The sequence below is a fragment of the Ictidomys tridecemlineatus genome, chromosome 13, assembly GCF_052094955.1.
Source record: "Ictidomys tridecemlineatus isolate mIctTri1 chromosome 13, mIctTri1.hap1, whole genome shotgun sequence".
Taxonomy (NCBI): domain Eukaryota; kingdom Metazoa; phylum Chordata; class Mammalia; order Rodentia; family Sciuridae; genus Ictidomys; species Ictidomys tridecemlineatus.
Window position 1 is genome coordinate 63,065,293 of NC_135489.1, and position 19,903 is coordinate 63,085,195.

General features: G+C 40.9%; 1 pseudogene across 1 annotated transcript in view; it reads right to left on the bottom strand.

Annotated features, from left to right (window-relative positions):
* LOC144369883 (sorting nexin-21 pseudogene) overlaps positions 1-19,903 on the bottom strand; it is a 22,121-nt pseudogene extending 2,218 nt beyond the window's left edge. Inside the window, exons 1-2 of the transcript XR_013429727.1 lie at positions 19,774-19,903; positions 1-3,483 (exon numbers count right to left, since the gene is read on the bottom strand). The exon at positions 1-3,483 is cut by the window's left edge and continues 2,218 nt beyond it. The product of XR_013429727.1 is annotated as a sorting nexin-21 pseudogene (transcript). The remainder of the gene's footprint in view (positions 3,484-19,773) is intronic.

Consider the following 19,903-nt stretch of genomic DNA (forward strand, 5'->3'; position numbering starts at 1 on the left):
AAATAGAGGAGCTATAATGAGAGTCTGATGTCTGGAGGGGTACTACATACCAGGAGCAGAAGCATTCTAGGGAAAATCAGAGACAGAGAATCCTGTGGCCGGTTGGCGAAATACCCTGAATCCTCCCACTCTGCCTGTTGGCTAGATGGTAGAAGAGTCAGAAAACTAAGGTTGTTTTGACAACAACCCAGTGTATTAAACTAGAAATAATTTCCCATAAATTAGTTACATTAAAAATTTCAGTATCATATGAATCCAAATTCTAAAAATAAAGTAAAATTCTTCCTTTTTTCTTTATGTAATTTTTATTCATTTCTTTAATACATCAAAGAAATTACTGTTCCGTTTTGGTTGAAAAGTAAATGATATTTTATGACGGATTCATTTATAAATATTCTTGTAGGAATGGATTGATTGCACTTGCTCTGAGCAGCTGACATAATACCATATCATAGTCCCCAAATCCAGTTTTTCCTTCCATGAAGAGACTGTGACCACAAGACACAGCCCTGAGGAAAATCATATGCTTCATTAGAAACAAGAGCCTTCCCAGATGGAGCGCCTCACAGGAGTCTATTCTCCAGGAACATGCCCACATTTAGCAGGGAATTGTTCCTGGTTTTCTCAAAGTGGAAAGAAGGAGGCAGGGAGACAGGGAGGAAGCAACAGACAGAAATACATCTATATCACAAAACAATGCAAGAAAATTTATATAGGCAGTTTTAGAACGTTCTAGTTGATTATTTGAAACACCAAATACCTATATCGGCAATGGCATTTTTTCCCTATTTTATTATAAAGTAGGGAGTCTCTAGCTTAATAGGGAGTCTAGCTTTGGAATGTTTTTTTATATTGCTTTAATTCTCCTCAATCAAAATGCTCAAATTACCAAACGTTCATTCTAAGATAATAAAAATGGAAACAAATTCTCATGCAGCCTTTGTCTTATCCTGAAAATTCAAGTTGTTATAAATTTATGGACCAAATATGATAGTACAGTTGTTAAATTCTTGTATTTAAAGTCATATGGTCACTTAGAAAAATGTCCTTCTACATAAATGACCACCTAAACTCTTTCAGGTCTTTTCTACATTTTAAAAACTTTGTGTAGCAATTTCCCAATATTTCTACAATAATATAAGAGAGAGGGAATTAAATAATTTTCCTTCTATTTTCACTGGAGAAAACTGAGGTATTGCAGGGTAAAATTTTTGTCTAAAGTTTATTCAAAATAGATTATTTATTCACACAATAGATATGTTGCTCTATGAGGTAGCATTTGGAGCAACATTTATAGAATAAAACTATTGTTTTTAAAATTAATGTTTGTTATGGTTTAGATCTGAGATGACTCCCAAAAGTTTATGTGTGAGGCAATGCAAGGATGTTTACAGGTGAAATGATTACAGTATGAGGATTGTAATCTAATAAGTGGATTAATCCACTGATATGGATTAATTGGTAACTGCAGGCAGCATTTAGGGTGTGGCTGAAGGAAGTAAGTTACTGGGGCCATGACTTTGGGGTTTATATTTTATCCCTGGGAAGGGAAATATGCTTTCTCTCCCTCTCCTACCTGCTGTCAAGTCTTGAGCTGCTTTCCTCTGCTATGCCTTCCACCACCATGATGCTCTGCCTCACCTTAGGCCCAGAGCTATGGAATTGGCTAATCATGGACTGAACCTCTAAAACTATGAGCCAAAATAAATGTTTACTTCTCTAAGTAGTTGTTGTCAGGTACTTTGGTCACAGTGACAAAATAAAAAAAAACTAAAATAATATTATTTTTAATTGACAAATAATAATTGTATACATTTATAGGGTACAATATTTATAATGTGGAATGATTAAATCAACATGATTACAATCATAATTAACAGTTAATTTAGCATTTACTAGATACACACACACATATATATGTATATACATACACACACACACACACACACACACACACACACAGACAAATATACATATGAACCTTTGAAAGGTGTTTGGGTTTCTATTGTACCATAATTAACAGAATTGTTTTTTTTTTCCCTGGAGTGGCTGGTCTTTAATTTCCTTGGGCCAGAACTATAGCCCTTCCTCTGGCTCTCAACTGCAAGACTTCAGTCAGGCTGACTTGATGGCTTCGAGGCCCATGGAAAAGAACACATTAATCCTGACCTGGGCAATGGCCCCTGGCTTTGAATAAGCTAGAGGGGCTGTGTCAGACTTCCTCCTTGTACCATTCCCTGGGTACCAATCCCCAGCCAAAGCTTGTCCTCAGCCCAAGTCAAAACAAAATTTCTTCTGTCCACTGCAAATTCTCTGTGGAACTTCTGGGGGTTCTCAGTAACCCTGTGGCCTTCTAGCTGCTTTCCATGTCCTCCTCTTCAGTCTCCCGCTCCCCAAATCTTGGGGCAGCCCTTCTCCCCATAGTGGCTTTAAGGCTAGGTGAGGGTTAGCCCAGCACCTCCTTGATGAGCAGCAATTCTTTGAGACTGGGGGATGGCATAGGGGCCTGAAGCAGGGACTCTGAGTGGCATTTGTCCAGACCTAGACACCAGGGGAGCCAGACATGGGCCTCCAGAAATGGTGCCAGGAAAGAATGGGGGCTCTTTTCTCCTAACAGCTGCAGGGCCTTCTCACAGCAGGCCCAGGCCTCCACAGGGTCCTCCAGCTCCTGGTGGCACACAGCCAGCCCAGCTAGGGCCAGCAGAGAACCGTCTGGGCCCCAGGAGGGCATCCAGCTGGGTCTGCAGCTGTCAGGAATTGGCCCAGAGTGCCAGGGCCTCACGATAGAAGCCAGTACAGGTGAGGCTCTGTTCCTGTTGCAGCTCTGGCAGCACGAAGAAGTTCTGCAGGTCTGAGGCATGGCGTAGCTCAGGCACGGCTTGTAGGTGGCCCACAAAACTGTCTGCTAAGGCGGGCAATCATCTCTACAGTAAAATTCTGGCGCGGGCGCTCACGGGGGAAGGAGACGGCATCCATTGGCCCCAGAACTTCAGCTGCAGGTTTTGGTGCAGCTGCTTAAAGTCTGAGTAGCTGCAAGAGATCTGGGCCGGCTGGCGATCTGGTGGCCCTGGACACATCATGTCGAGGGTATAGAGTAGGAGGGAGGGTCCTTGACAACACTGGTGCTGGTCACCTCAAAGAGCAGCTGCCGGGATACCAGAGTGTTTGGGGATTTCTTCCAGAAATCCTGTAGCTCCCGGGCCAGGAATTGACTGCCTCGCTGCCCATCAGGTGGGGGACTCTGTTCTGTCTTCTCGCGATGTCTGTCCCTGGGAGTCCAGGCGGGCCTCCTTGTGGTGCTCAGCTCTGGTGAAGCTGAGGGTGCAGCTGAGACAGGAGGACAGTTCCTCGGCAGCGGCATCCTTCAGCTAGGCGGTCTCTGGGAACTGCTCAGCCTCTGGGCCCCCCGCCGAGCTAGGAAGCCATGGCATGCTGGGGGTAGTGGACTACACTAAGTCCAGGGCTGCAGCGGGAGAAGGACCCCTGCCAACAGAATTTTTGACAGTTACAAATTTTGGTTATTCATGTGGACAAGTTTGTGAACAAAACCTTTTTTCAATTTCATGCTTGATTGCCTTTTAACATTTTGAATATGAAATTTGAGAGTTTTATGGAATCCAGTAACTTTTGCGTTTAGACTAACAGATTGTGCCCTTTGAAATTGCTATATAAAATTTATGCAATCAAGATAATTCTCCAGCTGGTGAGCTACAGATAGTTAAAAATCTTTAAAACTGAGTATTAAGGGCAAAATCATTACTAATAAGAGTCAACAGCCAATAGTCCCAGTTGTGACTCCCAAGCACTCCTTTGACTGGGATTTGAGGTTTTGCATTGTGTCTTCTCACTGCCCCACTCTGTCCAGTAGTAGTGCCAACCTCAACCACAGAGCACAGTGTAGATACCAAGACTAACCTTGTGCAATGTCTTATGTCACAGGGAGCTGCTCCCCTGCCTAGTCCAAGAGCCCATCACTGCAGAGATGTGGGGATTGAGGACCCAAATCTGTGCAATTCCTTCTTTGGAGTTCATGGTCTGACTTACTTAGTACAAAAATAGCCTCCACTGAACCCTAAGTGCCCTGGTTTGGTGGGGCTCAGAGTAAGCTTCAGTTAGCAAGTCAAAATTTCAGTTGAGGAGGTGAGGAATTGTTAGTTTTTAAAATGTCCCAGGTGACTTACATTCATTTCCAAGTTTGAGGACTATTGCTTTACCTTCAGGGTTCCCAGGTTCCTGCTGGGGTCCTGGGGTTGGCTAACCAGGTACAGTCTCACTACCCTTCAGCCCTTTAGCCAGAAGGTTTCTTGAATTCTGACTCCTATATGGGCAAATGTTTCAGCATGTAGAAAGACTTTCCTGGCTGTGTGCATCAGAGAAACCATTGTGGTGCCTGTTTCTTTGAATTTTACTGCACGGAATTGTACAATTTTGACAAATCTACAGACATTATTTTCTTCTAACCCAGATATGTCCTCAACTTCTAATTTGTGGATTCCTTCTGAGGATTCACATTTCTGAATGTGGTGGCTTGTTGAATTTTACTAACATGCTTATTTAAACAGGGATAGGAATGTCTTCAGAAATAAATTCTACAAGGGGGAGCCTCTCCTGGTAGTTGGAGAGAAACCCTTTTCTCAGTCTGCTTTTCTGCCTCCACTTATCACTTATCCTCACACACCCACCTGGAAAATTAAGACCCCTTTGTTCTCTTCTTACAATGAATTCAGTTCTTTAAATGCTTTGAATTCAATATATGTCACAGTTGACATAACTTAGATATGGAAATTTTAAGATTTGTACAAAATACTTTCCAACTGAAGTCCTGGTCAGTTTAATCCAGAAAGGAAGAATTTATTAAATACCTACTGTGTGCCAAGAAATATGATAAAAGCCAAGAAATAAAGTTACATACTGGTTCTTTACAAAAATATGCTGATCCTGTAAAATGTACCTGGTGATTCATTTAAGGGATATTGGTTATAATTTTAGAACCATACTGCTCATTTGGAATCTTCCTTCTGGCAGCCTGAACCATGAACCTTGCCTGAATGTTGGCTGGCTGGATTCATCTACTTGCCTGCATAACTAATAGGCAAAAAAAAAAGATGGAAAAAAGAAAAATGGGTTTTATGCAGTTTGATCAAACTGGGGAGAATCCACAAACAGTGGAGCCTAGCTTCTTCCTCTTAGTGGTAGTAGTTATTACACGTAATAACACTTTGCCTGAATAGAAGTTTTCAGTGGCCAGGTGAAAATAAGAATTGGGATGATTAAAATTTGCCTTTCAAGCAGGCTGAAAACCTTTTCTTCATAAGACACTGAACAGGACAGTCAGTGAGAAGACAGCAACAATTCTTCCTCCAGAATTTTGATTTTCTAGAGGTTCTGTGGAATCACAAGATTTTGCATTATTTTAAAACCAGGAAGCAATATACTTGATTCTTTCTGTTGCCAGGCCAAATAGGCTCTTAGACATGTAACTGGAAAGACAAACAAACAAACAAAAAAAACTTCAGTTGGTTAAAATTTTGAGTTCTTCCCCAGTACACTCTTTTAAATCGTAGCCTTTTTCTTTTGCTTGTACTTTTTTTTTCCTTTTTTTTTTTTATTGTGCATGGTACTGGAAATGGAACTTGGGGCCTTCAACATGCTAGGCAAGTGCCCTATCACTGAGTTATATCCACAGTGCTTTTTTAAAAAAATATATTTATTTATTTTTTAGTTGAGATTGGACACAATACCTTTATTTATTTATTTTTATGTGGTGCTGAGGATCAAACCCAAAGCCTTGCATGTGCTAGTTGAGCGCTCTATGGCTGAGCCACAACCTCAGCCCCAGTGCTTTAACTTTTATTTCTAACTGGATTCACAGAATTTGAAATAAAATCTTAAATAAATCTTTAAAAACAGGTTTTGTGTTTGTTCCAGGTTTTCTGGAAGTTCAAACCCAGATACTTCACAAGAAGGTTTTGTTTTTTTTTAATAAACAAACAAGTATGTATTCAGCTAAATGTTTTCAGTCATTTGGACTTCAGATACTATATTTTTTTTCTCAAAAATATGTAAGGCAGTTCACAAATGCTGCTGTGATCTTAAAAAGAAAACACTACTGTGTGAATCTACTCCACTGAAGGGAACTTGAGACATCATTAATTATAAAATCAATTATTGTTTTTAAGTTTATACCAAATGCAATTTAATAAGAGTTTCAATTGATGGGCACTAATTTGCTATCCTACAACACTTAAATGGAAACAGCTCTTGTAGTGTTACCACATTATTTATAATTAAAAGTGAATTCTTAAGCATTGAGAAATAATTTTATAGGCAACATTAGAATCCAGATAAATGCATGACATATCTGAGTTAAGGCAATGGCCAGAAGCTGGATGTATAAAGTAATTCTTGAATACAATGTTAAAATAGGAAAGGAGCTCTAGATGTGAAAACAAAAGTGCTTTCATTTGAACTTGGCATAAGTCCCCTATGTGTCTGAAATAAATATACTAGCCTAGAACCAAGAGTCATGTGCCCCTTTGGACCTTGTTATGGCAAAATATAACCATAGTATATCACTCCAATCCATGGTGAATTGAAACATACAAGATCTCAGAAATCACCCTTGCTCTTCTCCATTGTATATTGGACTGGGGTTTGAGAGTTATGGAATTAAACAGTTTATTCTGGCAAAGTGGTTTAAGCTTTAGTCATGCTAAATGGTGCAAAGCCTACCCACATAGGATGGCTGCGTACAGGGACAATGTGAGATTCTTGCACAGCATGTACTTTTAGAGGCAAGTAAGGGAACAGGTGGACGGGGATGCAGTGGGGCTGGATTCTGCATAACATGGATTCTGTGTGCCAAGCTTATGAATTTGGAATGTGCTGTAATAGGGATTCCACATCCTCTCTATTGTATATGTTAGACCATAGGAATTATGCCAGTGCTTTAGTTCCTTTGGTTCAGAACTGGAGTCCAAAGTAGTTAGGACACTGGGAATCTGCTTGATTATGGATGGAAAGCCAGTTAAGTGGGGTGAGCACACTTTGTGTTCACAAGTTCTCAGAGACCTCCATATGTCACCAGCCATCAGGAATGACAGATATTGGAATTACAAACTAGTCCCCAAACTCTTTCCTACTAATACAGAAATGATCCTTAAGTATGCAAAATTCCTCCTGAATCCAGATATTCTTCCTGGTCCACACACTGAGAGAGCCACTCTATGAGTGAGCCTTGAGAATAGGCACCGGGATGGCATTCAAACTGTCATTATGAAAGGAGCAAGAAAAGTCAAAGTTCATGGGGGGGGGTTATATACATTCTCTTTTTCAATCCAGAGAATAGGTTCCATTTTGATGTGTTGAGGAATGAAATACATGCATATTCTGAAAAATTTTTAAATCTAGTTCAGAAAATAATGCATGCAGGAAAGATACTATTTATATGCAATTTTGTATGCACAGAATTTCAAAGTACTGATGAAAGTAAGAACAAATGTATTACTGAGGGACTGTAGTCAACCAAGGAAGTCTGTCCAGAATTGTTTTTCATTTGAGGCGATAGGCAGATTAAGTAATTCTAAAAGGGGTCAGGGGCCTGGAAAACTCTCTTACTGTCTTACTTAGATTGGGAGGATCAAGCCAAATATATTTTTCTCAGCTGCAGGAAGTTCCAAATTTCTAAGATTTCACCTGGGAAAAATAAATATTTGTAGATAGGTAGGCAGGCAGGTCGGTAGATAGGTAGATAAAAACTGTTTTAAAAAATCAGAAGCTAAATATTGTAAAACTGTTTTATGTCAGGATAAGCAACAGGCTATTGATGAAAATGGCCTTACAATATATGCAAATACTGAGACAAGGTTTAAGGTTTTCATAAAAATGAATTTGATGCATAAAAATACCTGCAAGAATATTCCTAACAGTCTGATCTGAAATCAGTTTAAGTGATGAAAAATAATTATGCTTTTTTTTTCCTCTCTAAAGTACATTACAGCTAATCAGAGATTTTCCTTCAGAAAACATGTTAATGTTTCAAAAACCTAACCTTAAGTACATTTGCACCTGTGCACACTAAAACTGAGAGTTCTTTTTTCATAGAATCACTGTATAAGTGGTAATTATGCTGAGAAATAAAAATTACTTTAGCCTACCTGTGATTCTGATATTCAGATGTTCTTATATGCTTATTTGCACCAATCTTGGTTTTTTCTTCCCTAAGTGATGAAGTGGATGGTGTTTACAATTATTGTCCTCTCACGTATTAAAAACAAATATCTCTGAATAATTCATGTAGTTTGGAAGCATTTCAGAATTCATAAACTTTTTTATAGAAGTATTATTTATTTGGGGCTGGATCTATGGCTCAGCAATAGAGCGCTCACCTAGCACGGGCGAGGACCTGGGTTCGATCCTCAGGACCACATAAAAAATAAATAAACAAATAAATAAATAAAATGTATAAAAAAGAACTATTGTTTATCAAATTATTAATGATAATTAATTCAATGACTACTGAATATTTTACAATGATGCCAGAGAAGAAAACTACACCTGGTCCTACTAATTTTTGCTTCAGCAATCTTAATATACAATAGCAATATTTCACATTGGAGACAGCAGTGAGTGGAGATTTCCAAGAGCATCTGACTCTTCATCTTATGTGGATGTAACTTAGAAGAGCTAGTAGTGTAGGAACAGCACTGTCCCCACAGAGATGCTCCTGTCCCAGGGCCTTACAGTAAATAGGCACCTTCTTTTGAACACAAGCATTTTCAGCTGATTGGGGGAGTTAAATCAAAATGCAAGATTCTAATGTCTCAAAATTAGGGTTTAGATAAAATGGTCATTTTGAAATGTATCAATTTTTTTAGTTATCTATATAAGCTTCTACTTCAAAGGTTTCCAGGTCCTGCATAAATCACACAAGCTAACAGCCCCCAAATCACACAGGCTGACAATCCCATAATCCCATCCTGGTAAGGATCCTTGCTTTTATTGGCTTTTGTCTTTGCTTTTGCCCAGGTCCCTATAAAAGAAGCAAAAGCCAAAAGTCAGGCAGAGGTACTGACATCAGGGAGCTAGGCCTTGGGAGGCCATGGAAGCGCCATGAGGCTGTCTTCCCACCAGCATGATCTCTGGGGAGCCTCCTGTCCAGCTCTGATATCTGGGAGACCCCACTGTGGAATCACACACCTCAATCAAAGTCCCAAAACCTAATCAAGGCCAATCTCTCCTGAGATAAAAGCCAGAGAAGGGTTCAGGAGCAGATGGGCAATTGATCAATGACATCCAGAGATCAGGCCTTGAAAGCAGGGGTGCCCAGTGAATGCCAGGGTGAGCACAGGATAACATGCTCTCCAGGAAAACAGAGGTGCCCTCTAATGCCAAATGATGTCCATGTCAGGTTGGGGTATATTGAAGTCCTTGCCCACAAACCCAGCTGCTCCACATGGCATATGCCTCCTCCAGCTAGGCTGGCCCTCATTGAGAAGACCAAGGCTGAGGGTCAGACTCAGTCAGCTCACCTCCCCAGAGCCCAAGCACTCAACAAACTGACACTTCAGTGGAACCTTCTGATCAAGTAAATTCTTGTGCAGAAATTCTAAAAGTAAAACCCATAGCAAGCAGTATCTGCTGAGCAAGCACTCACATTATGTGTATGTGCATGCATGTAAGTTCACTGTGTTTTAAGTGTGTCCCCCAGAAGTTCAAGCACTGAAAATTTAATCCCCAAAGTCATATACTGATGACATTTGTACAAGAGCCTTTGGTAGGATTAAATGTGGTCTTGAGGGTATGGTCCCCAGGAGAGTGTTGGTGGTTTTCCAAGAAGAAGAAAGGAGACCTGAGTTGGCACACTTGCTCTGTCCCAGCAAGTGATGTGTGTGCTGTGTTATGATGCAGCAAGAGGGCCCTCATCAGATGCAGGCACCACGTTCTTAGACTTTCCAACCCACAGAAACATGAGCCAAATAATCCTTTATCCTCTTTTATAGGTGGGGAACAGATACAGGGGATGGAACCAAGGGCCTTACACATGCCAGGTGCCAGCTCTCCCATTGAGCTACAGTATTGATATAGCATCAGAAAAGGGCTACCAAAGCTGCCATAACCAGTACCGTGGACGAGGAGGCTTTAACAAGAGTAACCTGCTGTCTCACAGTCTGCAGACCACAAGTCTCAGATCAAGGAATTAACAGAGTTGCCTCCTTCAGAGGGCACTTAGAGAGTCAGTGTCAGGCCACACTCTTGTTAACTTAGACAGCTCTGTCCCCTTGTGTCTCCTTCAGTACCTTCTTCCATATCACCTCCCTCCACATGAGTGTATCTGTGTCCACTTCTCCTTTTACAAAACACAGTTCTATTGTATCAAAGCCCACCCTAATGACTTCATCTTAATTTATCACCTCTGTAAAACCTCTTTCTCCAAATAAGATCACAAGCTAAAGTACTGGGAGTTGGCACTTCAACATATCTCCCCACCCCTGCCTCAGGAAGGCCTCAATTCAACACATAACACTCTAATATTCTCTTTATGAAAAAGTCAAAATGTGACTCCATCTTAATAGCCCTAAAAACTGGATACTGCATTTCAAAAGACACCTCTAATCCTGTTTCCACATTCTTTCAGATTTCCTGTATTTTGCTTTAGTGTCAGAATATCAAGATGATTCAGATTTTTGTGACCACTTACACAAGATAAAAATATTTCAAATCCATGTAGTAAACTCTGAGGTTCTGGAACTATACAAAGATGGCTACTTCAGTCTACATCAAAACAACCTATATCCAGAGATGCCCCACAGCAGGGTCACTGTAATACTCTAATTTTAAATATATGGAAGTTTTCTGTAAAAAAAAATTTAAGGGGGAAAAAGTAAAGTTCTGGCAATCCAGGCAACAGACTAAGAGTTTGAGATTTTCAATCCCTTCAATGAAATATTATCTGGCCTCAAAGACACCTGGATCCTGCCCCTCCCTGAATCTCTGTGAGATCACTTTTGATAAAATCTAATAATCTGCATCTTCTAAAGGAATGTGCCATGATTTATTTCATTGCACTGGTTATAGCTGTACATTTGTATCATTTACCACTTTAAAAAAAAAAGTTTTAAAGCATTTTTTTAACCTTTATTTTATTTATTTTTATGTGGTGCTGAGGATCAAGCCCAGTGCCTCACACGTGCTAGACAAGTGCTCTACCACTAAGCCACAACCCCAGCCCTCAATTTACTATTTTTAATTCATTTTCAAACAATTTCAAATTGACAGAGAAGTTGCAAAAATCCTGCATGAAACTCCTCCAAACTCCTTACTCAGATTTACTACATATTCGCATCTCACCCCAAAGGCCTCATCAAGCTCTTTCCACATGCACACACACACATTTTAGTTTCTGAATTCTCTGAGAAATGGATGCCCCTTGATCCCTCAACACTTCAGTATGTAATTCTTAATGGTAAGAACATTCTCTTACTTATACAACTCACCTGCACAACTAAGAAATTCAGGAAAACTAACCTGGATGACACTTTCAAATAATTTTCACCCACTTTTCAGTTTCATCAACAGTTCCAATAACATCCACAGCAGCACATTCTTTCCCATCAGCACAGCTGCATTGGGCTGCTTCCCCCTTCAGTTGGACCCACCCTGAGCTATTTCATCCTTTAATGACATTGACAATTTGTATTATAGGCCACTTGTTTCTAAAAATGCCCCTCCTTTTGGTCTTGTCAATTTTTGCTCAAAATCACATTTGGGCACTTGTCTCCAGCTGGAATACAACCTAAATAACATGTGTTTCTTTGACGAACCAGTGTCCATCTACTTGAACACGTGATGTTAACCTGGATCACCCAACTAAAGTGCCAACTAAGGTGCTATTTCTGAAGCAAAGAACAGCTCTTACCAGAATAGATTTAGTCACAGTCCCCTTGCAAATAAGATTCAGTAGGGAAGTCCTTTGAGACTATGCACACCTCCTGCTTACCCACATCAAACATGCTCCCCCATTACTTAGAATCAGCACTCATTAATGACTCTTGTCCAAACCAATCCATACAACTATTATTGCAAAATGTAATTTTCCCAACTTGTCTCCCATTATTAGTGGACATTTTGCTCTATGGAAGTGCCCTTCCCTCCCCATGTCTCCATTTACTTATATTTTGAGTGAGTTAAATAGTTGTCCCTGCAAATGCATATCCACTCAGAACCTCAGATGTGACCTTATTTGGAAATAGTCTTTGTAGTACTAATGAGTTAAGGAATATAGGATAAAATCACCTTGAAATCAGGGTGAACCCTAAGTTAATGACCTGTGTCATTCACACACAGGGAAGAAGGCCATATAAGGCAGAAGCAGAGATCAGACAGATGTGATCACAAGACAAAGACACCAGGAGCCTCCAGAAACTAGAAGAAACAAAATGCAATTCTCTCCTGGAGTCTTCCTAGAGACTATGGACCTTTCAATACATGGAGTTTGGATGACCAGCCTCCAGAACTGTAGGAGAATAAATTTCTGATCAAATTATCCATTTGGAGTACTTTGTTAAGGAAGTCCTAAGAAACTCATATGCATATTTACTTACTTAATATCTACTTTGAATTATGAATTCCTTTCTTGTTCCATATACAATCCATTCTTATTTTCACTGTGATGCTCTAATGGTCCCTCATAGGGCCACTGGAGCTCCTTCAAGTCAGCCCTGTGTACACCTGACATGCCTTCATTATTTATGATCACTTACTTGCTTTCTTCAGGCTCATCTTGCATTTTCCCCTGTGGCAGTCACATAAGTAGTTATTTCTCCAAGACACACTAGCTCCTTTAATGTAGAACAGTGTTTAGAAACTAAGATCTGTGAACCAGAAGGGCTCAATTTTATGAAGGTGCAGGAAATAACTGGTATGTATAGAATTAAATGTTTTACATACTATGGGTTTGTAATTTTAGCATTATAATATGTACATATGCACACATATATGAATATATGAAAATCATGAGTTATACTAATGCCTCCAATTCCAATCCAATCCTTCTACAATAAGAACCCTGGTTCCAACACTATCAACACACTTCTTATCACCCAGTCCTATAATTCATACATGATACATTCAGAATTGCTGTATCCACACCACTATAAAAATCAAAACTACTGGAGCTGGGGCTGTGGCTCACCTAGTATGTGCAAGAAGCTGGGTTCAATTCTCAGTACCACATAAAAATAAATAAATAAAATAAAAATTAAAAAATCAAAAATACTCAGATAAGTGCAAGATTTGCTTTAAGGTGGCAGTTGATTTTTTCCTATAAACTGAGGCTATTAAGTAACAAGACTTAAGGTTTACTTGATCTCAGTTTCTTCCTTCATTCACCCCACCCCATCAAATGTGGTCCTGTTGTCCATTTATAATATGGTAATGTTTATGATTTGCTAGCACTCAGTTTTAGTTTCCCTGCTATCTGTTGTGACTTAATTTCTTTTTGAATCCATAAAACATCAATATATTTCAAAAGTAAAAAATACAAATAAGACAGGAGAATAAACTAAGAATCCAAGGAAACTAACCAGACATAATAAAGACCATATAGATAAAGCCAGTCATTCACAATGGTGAATGACTGAAAACTTCTCAAAGATCAAGAACAAAACTAGGGTGCCCACTTTCAACACTTCTATTCAATACAATACTGGAAATTCTAGACTAAGCAACTAGGCAAGAGAATACAACAATATAAAGCATCCATATTGGAAAAGAAGAAGTCAAGTTGTCTGTTTATAGATATCATTATTGTATATATAAAATAAGATCCTCAAAAACACTGCACAAACTGAGCAAACTTGTAGGACACAAAATCAACATGCAAAAATCAGTTGCATATCTACAAACAAACAATCCGAAAAGAAATTAAGAAAACACCTTAATTATAACTGCAGCAAAAAGAATAAAACACTCAGGAATGGATTTAATCATGGAAGCAAAAAAATTAAAGAAGATATAAATGATAAAAAGACATTCTGTGCCTTCAGACTAGAACACTTAACACTTACAATGGAAATGAGGCCAGTAAGGTAAAGGAATTAAATGTTTTATTTCTTTTAATTTCAATTAATTTTAAATAGCTACATGTGTCTAGCAGCTACCATATTCCACAACAAAAGTCTACAATATGTTCAGGCCAAAATGTTTCTGTAATTTAACTATACTGTACAAGAGGGTGTGGAAACAATTAGTCTGGAAGCACAGGGGATTTCAGGAAACCTTTGCCAACTCATGGAGGACTCTGGACTTCCCTTGAAGAATTACTGAAGCTCATTCCAATGCAATAAATAAGACATTCATACCCACTTCTCACTGGAACCTAAAACCTTCTAAAGAACAAGCTACTTAGTCGAATGAAGTTAAATCTTTCTGTAATTATTTCTTTCCTTTGGCTTTTGATTTTTGTCATTGTTGTTCTTTCAGAGTTAGGACTTAAAAGGAAACACCCCCAAGAAATCCCATAAATGGTGTGAACCACACCAACACAATTCTCTATTTTTGAAAAGCTTTATGAAAATTCCCAAGGTGTTCAATTATTCTTTGGCCACTTTGTTAATATGATTTTAAATATTACATCCCAGAGGGTTTTTAAGATAACTGCACAGTGGCTGAGGTTGTGGCTCAGTGGTAGAGCGCTCACCTCGCATGGGCAAGACCCTGGGTTCAATCCTCAGCACCACATAAAAATAAATAAATAAATAAGTAAGTAAGTAAAATAAAGGCATTGTGTCCAACTACAATTAAAAAATAAATATTTAAAAAAGATAACTGCACATGCAAGCAGAACTATCCTGCTCTTGTTTCTAACTTAGTAAGCTCCTCCATAAAACTGAATAAATACATACTAGAAAAAGGAAGTGGGTACAAAAACTCCAATGGGTTTCAGCCATAAATGATGGGCTGCAGCTCCTCTTGTTCCTTGGATTTTTACTCCAAAACTCCAGAAGCCCCTTCTACCCACTAAACTAACTTTCCAGTTCCAGTGGAGGAGTGAAACAATACATAGCATCCATATTGGAAAAGATTGCTTTTCCAATAACAAAACCAAAGAGCCCAAATCAATGTTTTCCTAACTAGTCCTTTTGGACCAAAAGTCCTTTTGCAAATTAACTATTGGCCATGCAGCTGGGGGACAACTAGTCAAAATGCAGACCTAACTGGCAAAGCCTTCTCCGAAAAACAAAGCCCCAGGGTTCCTTTGCTTGCATGGTGTTCCTGGGGTCCACTTGGAGGTCACCTCAGGGTTCTGGAAGAAGGAAACATCCCAATGGACAAGTACAAGGAAGAGCCAGTCCTGGAGAGCCCCTGGTGGGAAACAGCAAAGTGAACCCAAAGGTGAATAACCTAGCCTTTCTACCACATGGGTGGCAGAGAAGGTATCCACTACAGTTCCCGCTCCAGGTTTCCAGGGGACGGACCAAATAAACACCAGAAGGCCTACCTCATCTTAAGAGGTTGGTTATAAACCTTGGGCAGGGACAACAGTAGTGTACTTTCTTGTCCCTGAAATACAACCTGGAATTACATAATTCCAGGAGAACTCTCCAAGAAAAAAAGACTAATAAGGAGAACACAAATTTCCAAGACTTGGTCAGACTAGCCAGGTCACACTATCAGGGAGCCAAACATTTCACACCCAGTTCTCATTTCAATGAAAATGGAAACTCTTCCCATACTAGCCTCCTGTTCATTTTAAAGGAGTGCCAGTTCTCTGGATGAAATCTTACTAAAAGAGAATTAATCTTCCCTACATGTCAGAGAAGTTGCTCCTTACTCTTGCCTATCTAATTCCACTGCCTTCAGAAACAGAGATTCCACAAGAGCCCAGTAAATTCAGGCTCTCCCCAGCTTAAAATGTTCCTCAGGTTAAGTCAAGGCTAAACATTTGGGGGCAACTAGTTACTCACCACAAGTTACACCACAATAGAGAGAAACATGCAAACACCAATTACAGCTGCACCTCGAATAAATAGTAGGAACAGTGCTTAACAACACTAATAGGAATGGCAATGCACCTTGCCTCATAAATCTGCAGACCACTGTCACCAAACACTGTTCCTGGAAAAAGAGCATCTTAAAACCCATGTTGCTTTTTTGCACACAAAATATTAAGCAGAATTCTCGTCAGCTTTCTAATGACAGCATACTGTCAAAGTGGAGTCCCTTTGATGAGAGTGCCCTTAGTTACAGGGTCCCCCACAGGGATTTGGATTCTCAGGGTGACAGTCTTCTCAAATGGACACCAAGACTCAACTTGATTGCATTATTAAACACTGAAAAGTTTCAAATGTGTAGTCCTTTGCTTGGCACACAGCCATAAAAAGAAAAACATGTTTCCTTACTATACATAAAAAAAAACTTCTGTTTCCACAAAGTCTTCTTATATAATATGTTTTCATTTATTTTCTTCTATATGGGTCACTATCATCATTTATTATGATCATCATTCCTGGAATCCGGTCCAGAAGTAAACAGTACACTGCCCCATGAAAAGAAGGCGGTCCCTAAAGGAGGAAACAGTGGTCCTACGTCAGGTATTTTTCTCCTTAGGAAATAGCCTTCCTAAAAAAATGTAGTAAGAACTTAGATATCATTTTAGAAGCTTTTGAGGTTTCTACATAGTATCACTTTGTTGACAAAATACACTCAAATTAGAAAAGGACACACCTAAAATTTCCTGTAATCAGATAACTTTACTCACATTTTAATATGAAATTACCATATTCTTTGGACTTTCAGTTATCCTAGAAGTCCAGAAAGAAAAGAATTATATCCTACTCCTTCCCCTATGGAGTATTATTATATCACTAGAAAAAGGATTCAAAAATTACAGAAATGTCCTTAGTTGCTTTGTTCATTAGTCCTTACTTTGGACTTGAATATGGAGGTGTTTACTCCACCCGAAATACAAGCAACTTTCCTCTCCTAGTTACAATGTTAAGCAATGGACACATCTTCCTTCCTCATCATCCATCTCAAATCTCCCACTACAGCAACAACCCCTAGATGCTTCAAAACCTCCCCCCAAGCCACACAGTTTCCAAGGCAGAGTTTTGCTGGGCAATTAATCACCACATGGCCACCAGCAAAGGTTGTGCCACTGCACATCAAGGCAACATATTCAAAGGATCACTTGAGAATAAAAGAGGAGGAGGATTCTTACAGGGGAGGTACTGGAAGTGGGATCCAGAAATTGGCAAAGGTTATTAGAGAAAGACACTTAGAAAGTGGCTTACTTCCAAGTTTATTGTGAATTGTGCTGCTATAAACATTGATGTGGCTGTGTCCCCATAGTATGTTGTTTTTAAGTCGTTTGGGTATAGACCCAGGAGAGGGATAGCTGGGTCAAATGGTGGTTCCATTCTCAATTTTCCAAGAAATCTCCATATTGCTTTCCATATGGCTGCACCAATTTGCAGTCCACCGGCAGTGTATGAGTGTACCTTTTTCCCCACATCCTCACCAACACTTACTGTTGTTTGTCTCCATAATAGCTGCCATTCTGACTGGGGTGAGATGAAATCTTAGTGTGGTTTTGATTTACATTTCTCTAATTGCTAGTGATGATGAACATTTTTTCATGTATTTGTCGATTGATTGTAATCATCTACTGAGAAGCATCTCTTCAGGTCTTTGGCCCATTTATTGATTGGGTTCTTTATTTTATTTTATTTTTTTTTTGGTGTTTAGCTTTTTGAGTTCTTTATATACCTAGAGATTAGTGCTCTATCTGATGTGTGAGGAGTAAAGATATAGATGAATGGATTTTTAAAAAGTGGCATATATACACTATGGAACATTACTCAGCAATAAAAGAGAATAAAATCATGACATTTGCAGGAACAAAGGAGTTAGAGAAGATAATGCTAAGTGAAGTTAGCCAATCCCAAAAAAACAAATGCCAAATGTTTTCTTAGATATAAGGGAGCTGATTCATAGTGGGATAGGGAGTGGGAGCATGGGAGGAATAGATGAATTCTAGATAGGACAGAGGAGTTGTAGGGGAGCGGGCATGGGGTTATTAATGATGGTAGAATGTGATGATCATTATTATCCAAAGTACAGGTATGAAGACTCGAATTGGTGTGAATATACTGTGTACACAACTAGAGATATGAAAAATTGTGCTCTCTATGTGTAATAAGAATTGTAATGCATTCCACTGTGAAAGAAAGAAAGAGAGAAAGAGAGAAAGGAAGAAAGGAAGGAAGGAAGGAAGGAAGGAAGGAAGGAAGGAAGGAAGAAAGAAAGAAAGAAAGAAAGAAAGAAAGAAAGAAAGAAAGAAAGAAAGAAAGAAAGAAAGAAAGAAAGAAAGAGGCTTACTTATTTCATTGTGCACTCTGGGAGGTTTAAGCTTTAATGGAGAGCGATTTAAATGTAATTCTCCTTCCAGATAAAGGCATCCAAGAATGTTGATGTAATCAGTATCTGCCTAACTCAAGCACTACCCCCTACCAGGAAAAGCCCCTCAACATGCTGCCTCTGGTCCATTGGGCCAGCCAGAGCTGCAGAGCGAGCTTTTAGCAACAGGACATGGGAAAAGCTGAGCACCCCTTGCCTTCAACTGTCCCTTAATTCTCACCTGCCTGCAGGAATGTGGAAGGAAATTGTATACAGAAACCGCTTTAAGCATATGGAGCCTCTCACTTTTTTTTTTTTAAGGTCTTAAAGCGAGCCTTCTTGGCCTCCAGTCTTCCGGCGCCCCACTCATCGTCCCCCAAACATGCAGGTTGCCTGGAATGTGAGTGCCAAGGGTGCTCAGACCATAGGAACCCTTGTCTGCACCAGGAGGACCAAACCGCTTCCTCGGGGCACCCCAGGCAGGTCTCCAGCGCCGCCTTCTGGGTCCACAGTCTAGCCCACACAAGGTCCCTAGGAGACAGGGTTGCCCCAAGAGAAAATGCCACCGCGGGGGCGAGTCCAGTTGCTCCAAGCGGTCGCCTCCTCCCAGGACTGGGGTCGGGGATGCTGCTGGGGCCCCCAACCCTAAGCACAAGAAGCGCCACGTCGGCGGCCACACCAGACGGTGAGGGAGAAGACTTAAAAGGGAAGCCGGGCACTTCAATCAAGAGGCTGGAGAAAGCCTGGACCGGGACTCCAGAGCTGTGGGCTCCTACAGCTCCGCCGCCCGGAAAGTAGCTTCCCTGGGCTTCCTCCAACCCAATCGCTCCCAGGGCATCAGCCTACCCTGGCGATAGGGGCCTCGGAAACCGACGGGGCTACTGTGCCCTGCATGGGTAACTTCGGGGAGGAACCGAGTCGATAGGGGCCTCGGGAACCGACGGGGTTCCTGTGCCCTGCATGGGTAACTTCGGGGAGGAACCGAGTCGGGTCCTGAGATCCACCCGGCACTTCGCGGATGAGGGTCTGGGCCTCCAGCCCGCGCACTAGCGCTCAGTCTCACATTCGCTCGCTCGCTCACAACGCCCGGAAAACCCGGGCTAGGGACTCCCCGCCACCGCCAAGCTCCGTCCCCCGGTTTCTGAAAACCGCAAGAAAGCGGTTCCCAGAGCGTGGAACCAGCCCCGGGCGGCCTAGGGCGCGGGCCAGAGCGCAGGGTCCACGCTGGCACCCTGTGCGGTGCGGATAGCCCTGCCCCGGGTCCCTCGCTCCAGAGGGACCGGTGCTAACCAGGAGGTGAGGGCCAAAGGCGCGGAGGAAGGAGTGAGCCGCGAGCCTACCGCCTGCGCCACGAGGGGGCGCGCTGGGTCTTACCTGAGGTGCCGGGTACCGACAGGACAGCTGCAGCTGCCCAGCATCGCCCGCGGCGGCAACGACAAGCCCCGGACCGTGCTGCTGGCGGTAGAAGCCCGGTAGCCCTCCGCCTGCCGCATTTGGCCTTCAG